Source organism: Acomys russatus, chromosome 15 (assembly GCF_903995435.1).
Source record: "Acomys russatus chromosome 15, mAcoRus1.1, whole genome shotgun sequence".
NCBI classification, from domain to species: domain Eukaryota; kingdom Metazoa; phylum Chordata; class Mammalia; order Rodentia; family Muridae; genus Acomys; species Acomys russatus.
The window spans coordinates 51684349-51696262 of NC_067151.1; the positions used below are offsets into that span (position 1 = coordinate 51684349).

General features: G+C 36.5%; 1 pseudogene; it reads left to right on the top strand.

Annotated features, from left to right (window-relative positions):
• The first annotated feature begins 4687 nt into the window (after nt 1-4687).
• Nucleotides 4688-11517, top strand: LOC127199041 (60S ribosomal protein L32-like; annotated as a pseudogene).
• Nucleotides 11518-11914: the final 397 nt, after the last annotated feature.

Genomic DNA, 11914 nt, shown 5'->3' on the forward strand with positions numbered 1-11914 from the left:
GGTCATGGCTGAGTGTCTGTGGAGTACACTGTTTATGCCTTTGGACATATGCCAAGAGTGGGATATATGGCAGGTGTATTTTAACTTTGTGAGAATTCTCAACACTGCATTTCCAGAGTGGCTGGACCCGGTTGTAATCCCCACCAACAGTGAATGACACATCCCTTTTCCTCACATCCCTTAAAACACTCCTTGTTAATGCTTGTTTGCTGATCTTTGACATTCTTCCTGGCATAAGACGAAGTCTCAAAACTGTTTTGAATTGTGCTTCCCTAATTATTAAGAATGAGGAGGATTTTTTGAGATACTTCTTAGGCATTTCCCATGGAAACTCATTCAATTACTCAGGATTTCTGAAGTCATGTATCTTAGGAGTGAATCAACAGCCACCACTTTATTAAATCAGCACGATCCATAACTACGTTCTAAATATTTGTTGTCTTACTCACAGATAAGTGCAATCCTCCCTCAACCGAGGACACTTCTTTTGCAAACGTTGGAGACTCCTGCAGAATAGGGAAAACAATCAATATGTAGAATTATGGAACCCAGTCCTAAGGTATGCTTGCATAGTACCTTCCTGTACCTAAATCTCAGGGATCACTGTGAAAGGGAGGCAGAAACATTATAATAGGGGTCTTTGCTGTGAGGTTGTGCCTTCTAAGAATATCAGAAACTATGACTGTAAAGTGTCCCCAACACGACTGCTTAAACATGCACTGAATAAAGACAAAAATAACAGGCTTGCTAAGGTAGGAGGAAAACTCTAAGGAGACGTCAACCCTATATAAAGTACTATAGGCAATTAAGGAAAATTGGGAATGGGAGAGGTCACATTTCCCCCATGAGAGAGTACAGAAATTACTTAGCCAGTTCCAAATATTCAGCCCTGAAAACCTACCTGGAAGTGATATCATGCAGACTGAGCAAGTTTTACTTAAGTACTTAGGAGTGTGTGTGTGTGTGTGTGTGTGTGTGTGTGTGTGTGTGTGTGTGTGTTACAAAAAGTAATTATTTAAAGGGCCATGGTTTTGGAAAAGAATAAGGAGTGCTATATAGGTCAGTATAGAAGAAGGAAGGAGAAAGTAGAAAATCATGTCCTTGTATGATAATCTCAAAAATAAAAAAATAAATATATAAGGAGCTCACCAATTTTACCAAAATTATTCTTTGGACCATTTCTTCTGTACTTTCATTCTTACCCTAAACGTATCTGTTCCACTATATACCTTTAACTAAACCATTTCAAATGTTTAAAAGGCAAAAGGAACCCACACAAATTATATTTGATTTGAGAAGAGACTGTTAGTGTAGCAATATAGCAAAAATGACTCACGTAACATCTTTTTCATCTTGCAGTCTGCATAGTATTCACATGTCATAGAACACTGGTAAGTGTTGAGATGCTCTGAAATGTTAAACGGTTAATGCAATTAAACTTTGATAAATAAATCATTGGTCATGTGCTGGTAATGATTCCTTTAAGGAAATAAACAAGAAGAATGTACTTAAGGAATCTTTTACAATAAATTTGTGGAAAAGTTGGCAGAGCAGATAATTTACCAAGTCAATGTAAATATTAATTTTCCTTATCATTTACACACCTTAATGCTACTTGGAATATAATAAACTTTCACTCTTTCTGAAGACCAGAAAAATCTTTGCGTTACATATTTGTATATCAAAGATGGTGAAGATATGTGTTTTGGGGAAAATCTATTTCCCAAATGCATCATGACTCTAGTGGGGAGGATGATTTTAATTAAGATTACTGAACTTCAGAAATGAATGGTGGTAAGAAAACATAAGTAGAATTCTTTCTAGTTTGCTGTACGTTGCTAGAATTTTTAGATTCTCCAAGTATCTTTAGTACAGATAAACATGTGGAGATAAAGGTAATAGAGTGGCAAAAGGAGCGTGCACATTACTACATTAAACCAACCGATTTTCTAGGAACAGCATTGAAATTCTGACAAGGGTTGTGGGTTGTTCTGCCTCAGTCTTTTGGTGATTAAGAACCACATATCATTACCAGTTTCTGTTTGAACCATACAATATTATCAGATTGATTTCAAAGATAGACATAAAATTACTTTGAACCTGTCACTTTGCACTATAGTATTATTTGGTTTATGTATATGACTATAAAGGTTTAAAGATAAATGTAGGAGAAATATATCACTAGTAAGGTTCCCCAAAACTCACTTTTTTTGGTAAATATGTATTACAAACCTATAGGACAGAGATGGGATTCCATGAGTTTTGCAATTTTTAATTAGTTATTTGAGATTTTTCTATATTTTGACCATTAATCTCCTCTTCTTCAAATCATCCCTGACTCACTCTCACTTCCTTACTCTTGCAGTCTATGTTACAGTCTTCTCCTTCCCATTCTTGTCCACTGCCTCTTTGTTTCCTCCTCCTCCTCTTCTTCTCTTTTTCTTATTCTTCCTCTCCTCCTCCATCATGCATAACCTGCACATTTACATCTTCTTGAATGTCTGGCCTTGTTCTGGAGTCTTGTCAGCCCAGTGAGATTCGCTTTACCTTCTTTTAACAATGTTTTTAATGTATACATGTATAGTATTACATATGAATAAAATAAACTATATACGGCAGGAAGAACCATGAGACAATTAGAAATTATATAACTGTTACATTTATATTTATATTATACATTCATAATGATTTGGCTATGTTTATTTGGTAAGCTTGAAGTAAACACGTTTCCTATCTTGTTGGGTCAAAATTTCTGAATGAAGATCAATATCTATCATATCTCATCTTTATTAAATTAGAACATCTATCTCGATATAAAAACATCTTAACCCTTAACCTACTAAACTTAATTGACAGACTAAAATATCTGGTCTTCAACACTATCAGAGATTTGAGAAGGAATAAAACTTAATACCTAAGTGACCTGAAAGTGCAGGTTAGCAGCTTCCAAAATGGGAACATGACAGTTTATTGCCTGTATATAGTCACCCAACACTCTCTATAACGTTGGAGCATCATCTTTGGCCCACTTAATGAAAGCTATACACAAGAGACAAATAGACAAAAGGTTAATGAGAAAAAAATTAAGAAATCCTAGGTGACTAAAACAGCAGAATTTCAGATTAAAGCTGGAATGAAGCAGATTTACTGATTTAAGATTTAAAAGATAGAGAAAATTGTATCTCCTAAGGAAATGTTAGTCCAACTCCTAAAAGTGAGAAACTCGTGTGCATAAAGAAGGGTATATCATGCCTGTGTAATAAATCATCCCGAAGAGCGCAGTGTGAACTACACATCCCTGTACTAGGTACCATACATACAAGGTCAGTGTTCAGCTGCTTTTCACCCCACTTTGCTCATATTTTATTACTTTATGCAGCAAATGAGAAATGCTACTTTGTATTTAACTTATTGTGCCTTAGGTTTTGGAAGAGTTATTTTCTACTATTTAGGCCACAGATAACCCTCTTAGCTTCAAAGATTATAAATTACAACTAGGTTGGCAACTACAGGACCTTCAAGAAGTCACATTCATATCTCTGACATTTATGCTGACGATAGTTTTCTTCTTTTCCACTGGGCCGAAGAGACTGCATTCTGGAGACTAAAATCTGGAGTATTGTTGTACTGAAATGTACATACCAAAAAGTGACATTGGATACCAAAATCTAAGTGTTCTGCTCTATAAAATCATATTTATATCGGAGTTCTTTTTATGTAACAACAACAACAAAAAGCACACCCTGTTTTAGCAATCACAAGAAAATCTGATTCAAGACAGGAAGTCTTCCATTCCTTCAACAATAAAACAGGTACTTCCTCTTGGGTTAAAGGCTAAATGAAATGAATGGGTTACGATTGCTATGTAATATGGTGATGACTTCTTTTAAGCTTTCCTACTATATATGTAAAATGTTACAAATCTTACTTGATTTAGCATATGTCTGAAAAAGAAATACAATCCTGGGTACACACAGGTCACTTAGGGTGTTATTTTTGTCATGAACATCCTGATTTAGGTCATTATTTTCCTATGTCACACCCATAACCAGTGATTCTGAGCTGCACAAACAAGATTTTAATTTGTGCTGCTTTTATTTACATCAATTAAAAAGCTGTAGTGAAGTCAGGTGTGGTGATTCACACTTTTAATCTTAGCACTGGAGAGGCAGAGGCAGGTGATCACTGTGAGTTCGAAGCCAGCCTGGTCTACTAAGCGAATCCAGGACAGCCAGGACTACACAGAGAAACCCTGTCTCAAAAAAACAGAAAAGAGAAGAAGAAAAAGAAGAGGAAGAAGAAGAAGAAGAAGAAGAAGAAGAAGAAGAAGAAGAAGAAGAAGAAGAAGAAGAAGAAGAAGAAGAAGAAGAAGAAGAAGAAGAAGAAGAAAAGAAGAAGAAGAAATGGTTCAAGTGCTCCGCTTCCAAACATGTGTTGTAAAAACACTGAAGAAACCAGTGCCATTACTGCCAGGTGTAAACAAATGAACAAGCAAAGGGCTGAACTGAGATAAAATCCCTCACCTTCACTACAGTCTGGACAAGAAGGGGGTGTTCACAAACTGATCTACAAGGGACCACATACCAGCATAAATCCCAGCTAATGGTGCTGCCTAGGGCCCTTGCACTTTACATGCTAGAGATGTTAGAGCAATCTCACGGCCCAGACCCTACCAGATGAATCTACAATGGTTATACATGTTAACGTGACTGGAGTTTGGACTAACCGCAAAGCTACACCTCTGGCCATTTCTGTGAAGGCAGTACCAGATAAGAATAATGGAGGAGGTAAGACCTGCCCTGACTGTGCCCACATCATCCCACCAGTAGAGGTTCTGACCTAAGTGACAAGAAGAATGTAAACTGAGAACCAGTGTTCTCCCCTTTCTGACTGTAAACACAATGTGAATAGCAACCTCTCCTGTCTAGCATTAGGTAAAGCTCTATTTGTTGCCATGCATTCCCCATTATGGTAAATTGTGCCCTTCTACCTAAGACAAAAAAAAAAAAATGTTTCTCTTTAGCATCCTAGTTACTTTTTCACAAAAGTGAGGAAAGTAACTAGTATAGCACCCACACCTCACATCCATCTGGACCATATAAGAGAGAGAGAAGTAAAAGCATTGTAAGAAACCACTCTTTGGGATTTATAAAACTGCCAGTATCTCATATAAACAAAACAAAAAATGGAAACCACATGGACATATCAACAGAGGCAATGTTCCTGCTCATTCATGATTTAAAAGAAATACCCAAACAAACTGGCAAAAGGTAATTACCCCAATATTAAAAGTTCAAAGGTGAAAGGCCCACTGTTAATATCATACTTAAGAGTATTAATTTGGCCAGGCGTGGTGGCGCACACCTTTAACTCAGCTCTCTGTAGGCAGAGGAAGGTGGATTGCTGTGAGTTCGAATCCAGCCTGGTTTATAAAACGAGTCCAGGACAGCAACGGTTAACAGAGAGACTCTGTCTCGAAAAAAAAAAAAAAAAAAAAAAAGAGTATATAAATTTGAAATACTTTCCTCTTTGGTGCAAACAAAGATACTGACTTTAACATTTCAAAATTTAACTGGAAATTCTACACAGGGTAATCTTAGGAGAAGGAAGGGATTACATCCATGTATCTTTGTTCAGGTGACACAATTCAATGTGTGGAAAACTCACAGGATGACTTCCAAACTATTAGAACTAAAATTTAAATAAAATACTAAGGAACCAATTCCTTTTCCTCTGCCATCATTTATTACCTGCTCTTGCCTTTTCCCTTTGTTATCTGACACAAAGATTTTTCCCAACAGTCACTCACTCCAAAAACTTACTCGGAGTTCACTTACTATCCCAGGCTTTTATCTAAACTCCCAAGATAAGCAAGGTCATAGAGCCGAAGCTGTTTAAAGTGTGGGAAGAAAGGGAAAGAAGAGATCAAACAAAGTGTGATGGGGGAAGTTGGAACCCCACTCAAAGGAATTTTGGAATTTCTTTGAAAGTGTATAAAACTTGAGTTTAGATAATGTACTGGGAGGCTTATCCCCAGAAAAGACTGATTCTTTCTTTTTCAGCAGCCATTAATTGCCTAGAACTTTTCATCTAAGGATAAGGCCTTGTAAGATTTCCCTATCTATTGTGGCATATCATTTGGTGTTGTTATTCTTATGGCATTGTTAGACAATAATATTGTTAATATTTTATGGATGTGGTTTCCCTGTCACATATAGAATTTCTCATGTCCAAACATATATTCATTTGCTCATTTAGTTCTAATGGACTCAGCAGGTTCTCCCTCCACCTTTCTCTCTCTCTCTCTCTCTCTCTCTCTCTCTCTCTCTCTCTCTCTCTCTCTCTCTCACACACACACACACACACATACACACACACACACACACACACACTCTCACTCACTCCCCGTGTGTGTGTGTGTGTGTGTGTGTGTGTGTGTGTGTGTGTGTGTACGCACACATGCACATGTCTGGTGTATGAGTGTGTGACTGTATGTGTGTGAGTGTGTGTAGTAACTACAGGAATAGGTCATGAACTTGAAAAAATGGAAGGCACATGAAAAGTCAGATTGGAAAAAAAGAGAACGATGAAAATGATATAAATATAGTACTCAAGAAAGTCTCAAAATTTTATGTTCAATTTTAAAATTGAAGAAAAGAAGAAAGTATATACAAGGCATACTGGGTCACAATCCAAGGCCAGAACTCAAAGTAGAAACCTTGGGGCAAGAACTGAAGCAGAGGCTGTGGAGGAATGTTGTTTTCCCATTTGCTTTTCATGAAAGCAGTGGAACTGGATTTAATCTACCCTTACATAAAACACTAAAAAGCAACCAAATAGCCATCAAGGAAATTCAAATCAAATTTCTAATGACATTTTACAAGTTAAAACAGTTATTTTCAAAAGACAGAAATTCAAACATATTACAATGAATATGAACAAAAAATGGAACTCTTACCTATCAGTCATTTATGGATGCTATTACCACCATTATCAAGAAGGATATAGAAATACTTTTAAAAGCTAGAACTAGATCTGTCCTGAGATATAACCATCCCAGCTCTGAGTACATGTCTAAATGAGATGAGATCACCACAGCAAGAGTAGAACTATGCCTGCATGCTTGTTGATCTATAACTCATATATGTAAGGAATGGAATCATCCTACACATTCAAATTTAGTGTGTGTAAAAATATTTAATGTTATATAGTTATGAAAAGTAGTGGATCAAGATCCTTAACATAAGAACTGATACCACAAATCTGATAGAGGAGAACTTAGAGAATATACATCAATTAATAAATATAGGAATGTGCTTTCTGAATGGAGCTCTGGTAGCACATGAATTATGACAAATAATTAACAAATGAGAACTCATGAAACTGATAAGCTTTGTACAACAAAGGACATCAAGCGGTGGCATCATTTGAGTGAATTGATGGTCTACCAAATGGGAAAAATTTTAATTGTGTATACTGAAATTTGGCGTCTAGGATATACCAAGAGCTAGAGAATATAACCTTAAGGAAAACAAACCCAATTGAAAAGTAGGCTATGACACTAAACAGTTCTCAAAAGATGATGTACAAATTGCTGAGACAATTTAAAATTGTTCAACATCCTTAACAATCAGCCAACTTGCCCATCAAAACTACTGTTAGATCCTATGTTGCCTGAGTCGAAATGGCTACAAAAAAATGACAACAATTTCCAGTGTATGTGTGGGCTATAGGATGCAGGTACTGGTGGTGTAACTGCAAACTGGAACAGTCACTATGAAAACAATTTCAGAAATTCTTCAAGAGGCTAAAATTGTATCTACATGTAATCCACCTATCCCACTTGTAGGCATATTCTTAGAGGTCCATATATTCTAGGATGAAGATATGTGCTCATGCATGCCCATTGCTGTTCTATGCACAATAGCTAGAAAATAATAACTGCTTGGATATTCATAAGCTGATGGATGAGTAGTGAAAATATGGTATGTTTGTGTGATAGAATATTTATCAGCATTAATGATGTTTATAAAATCAAAATAATTTTGCAGATAAATAGATCCAGTTGGGAAGAATCACTGAATAAATTAACCCAGAAACAGAAATACAAACATTAAATGTTTGATATGTGAAAACTGAATTTGGATCTTTATACATGTGAGTTTAAATTGGAATATATATAAAAGATTGGAAATAAATAAATGACCATGGGATATTTAATTTCAAGGAAAGAAAATATAATACAAATGGAAGAAGAAGAAGGATTAACTGTAGTGAGTGAGGGGAAGGAAGGGCTGAGAAAGGATTGTGAAGAGGTATAAGTAACAGTAAATAACTTTGGGAAAGTCATAGGAAAACCTCCATATGTAAATATATAAATTTAAATGAGCCAAAGGCAGGGAATAACTCTTCCAGAGATTGTAAGGTATCAAATAAATAAATAAATAAATAACAAAAAAGCCCACTGACAGCAATGGTTTATCTCTTTTGGAGTTGTTTGTCTCTGGGGTTCCATAAATCCCAAATACTACATATTGCTATTGTTATTTGTTGGCCATCAAAATTTGGTGGGAAAGCTCTATTGCTGAATACACCATATAATTGAGTCATGGAGAAATCAAGATCATACTGACTTAGAAGCTCCAAGCCTACTGATTAGATTGATGGTGGCATTTATGCTACTGGTAGAGAAAATAAAAACAACAACAAAGTATTACCTAGGTATAAACACTGTGAGCCAGGAAAAATATACCCATTTTTGTTTGTTTGTTTGTTTGTTTTTGTTTTTTGTTTTTGTTTTTGTGATTTTGTGATTTTATTTTTTAGCTTTTTTTTTGTTAATTTATTCTTGTTACATCTCAATGTTTATCCCATCCCTTGTATCCTCCCATTCCTCCCTCCCCCCCTTTTTCCCATTATTCGCCTCCCCTATGACTGTTCCTGAGGGTGATTACCTACCCCTGTATATTCTCATAGGGTATCAAGTCTCTTCTTGGCAACCTGCTGTCCTTCCTCTGAGTGCCACCAGGTCTCCCCCTCCAGGGGACATGGTCAAATGTGAGGCACCAGAGTACGTGAGAAAGTCATATCCCACTCTCCACTCAACTGTGGAGAATATTCTGACCATTGGCTAGATCTGGGAAGGGGTTTAAAGTTTACCTCCTGTATTGTCCTTGGCTGGTGCCTTAGTTTGAGCGGGACTCCTGGGCCCAAATCTGCCTATCATAATGTTCTACTTGTAGGTTTCTAGGACCCTCTGGATCCTTTTATTTTGCTATTCTCCCATGCGTCTCTCATTTAGAGTCCCAATAGGATGCCCTCCCCCTCTGTCCCAGTTTCCTGGTAAGTGAAGGCTTTCGTGGGACATGCCCCTTGGGCTAGTATGCAGATATAAGTGAGTATATACCATTTAAGTCTTTCTGCTTCTGGGTTAACTCACTCATTATGATCATTTCTAGCTCAATCCATTTATCCACAAATTTCTGGAATTCCTTGTTTTTAATAGCTGAGTAGTATTCCATAGTGTATATGTACCACAGTTTCTTTATCCACTCTTCTACTGAGGGACACTTAGGCTGTTTCCATGTTCTGGCTATTATGAATAAGGCTGCTATGATAGAGGCATAAATATTACAGGAATGACCAAGCTTTTTGATTGGATTTAATGCCTGTTTCAAAACACAGAAATCATGCTTGGTACCATTAACTGAGCCAAAAACTTATGGCTGGCTCGTCGTAGACCTCAGTGAAAAGTTTAATGCTATTATTCTGCTAAATGGACATAGTGACAAACGACCTGCTATAGTTGTTTTCTTTATACTCACAGAGTAGTATGTCTCAGAGATCTTGGGAAGAAAAAACAACTCCTTTTTTAGATACATAGCGTTTAGCACATAAACCTACTACTAGTCAACCTGCAAAGAATAGGACACTATGAAGTGTTCAGTTCTAAACAGAGCATCTGTATCAGGCACATCCTCAGAACTCAGGGATCATTTCAGAAAAGGAAGGAAAAATACTGTAAGAGCTAAAGGTATTGGATTTTCGCAGCAAAGTGGTGTTTATTTACTGGATGTGACAATGCACCATTGAACTTAGAGAAGCCATCTGCATGCCCAAGACCTGCACAACATCAAGCCAGCCACAATCTCATCATGGAATTGAGGAGGATGAGTAGTTTATAGATTTCTCAGCTTAGCTGAAAAGCTGTTGGCCAATGGATGGCTACTAAGACATGAATTAGTTTTCTTCATAGATGGGATCTCTGAGGGGATACACTTACTCAACAGGTTGCCCTACTTCCAAGCATATACAAACATCACTATGTGGAAGCGGTGGTTGTAATTTCTTTAAAGGAACCTAAAGCTTGGAGGTAAAAGTGGTGGGTATAATGATGGATAAGTTAGAGAGGAAGAAAAGTGGCGGTAGATTTGAGCAAAATGCCTTAATATAGCAAGTGCATGTATGGAATTCTGAAACAATGAAAACTTTAAATTAAAGAATAGATAGAATTGGATTCCAGCTAAGTGAAGGATATCAGGCAAGAAGACAATTGTCATTTATTCTGAGCATATTCCATCTAAGCATAGAACAGTGAGTGGTAGAGTCTTGGGAGAAAAGTTAGAGACTTGGTAACAGACACTAAAGTATACATAAACTATGAGTTCTAGGGTCCCTCATCACAGTGCAATGATGAATGCTCACAGCCTGTTGGTGTTTGTAGAAAGACAAAAACTCCCAGACTAAATAGGTCATTTTCAGAAAATACAAGCATCATTTTTGATGTAGTTTACAACACTTATTCAAGTCTACCCCATAAACATGCAGTGCTAAAAATAACAAAAACTATCAAATTAATTAAAGACTTACATGTAAGATGTGAAATCACAAGATTAAGAAAATAAAGTATAGGAAATTTTTTTGACATAGTTAATTATAGTAAATTATTTTCTGATCATTATGCCAATAGCCCATAGAAGAAAAACAAATGGTTGGCCACATGGAATTGTATCAGACGACAAACGCACTGTTCTGAACAGCAAAGAAATAATTTAATATATTTCAAAGGCAATCTCCAGATTAGAAATAACACATGTGGCCATCTCCTTTACAGCATCACAGCTGACCTCCAGCCTCTGCTGAAGCCCAACCTCATCATAAAGAGGATCAAGAAGTTCATCAGGCACCAGTCAGACTGATATGTCAAAATTAAGTGAAACTGGCAGAAACCCAGAGCTATCAACCATAGGATGAGAAGATTCAAGGGCCAGATCCTGATGCCCAACGTTGGTTATGGGAGCAACAAAAAGACTAAGCACAAGCTTCCTAGTGGCTTCTAGAAGTTTCTGGTCCATAATGCCAAGGAGCTGGAAGTGCTGCTGATGTGCAGCAAAACTTACTGTGCTGAGATAGCTCACAGTGTTTTCTCCAAGAACCAAAAAGACATCATAGAGAGAGCAGCACAGCTGGCCAGTATAGTTATCAAATGCCAGGTTACTCAGAGAAGAAAATGAGTAGACAGCTTTCCTGAATGTTTTGTTTGTGTTTAAATAAAACCACAAAAAAAAAAAAAAAGAAGAAGAAAGAAAGAAAAGAAAAAAGAAAAGAAAAGCAAAAGAGAAGAAACAAAGGAAAATAAGAAAAAAAAAATACATGTAAACCATTTACCTGACAGAGTTAATGCCAAAGCATACAAGGAACTTATATAAACCAACAATAAAAAATCATTAAAACCCAATTTAAAAACAAAACGAAACAGAAAATTTTAATAGGAGTTGCAAATGATGAGAAGTCATTAACACCAGCGAAAGTTCTTCCAGAACTAAACATAATTTATTGAAGTGCTGAGGGAATTTTCGAAAAGAAATCCAAATTAAAACCAAAGGACACTACTGCAGACTTCTTAGGGTAATCA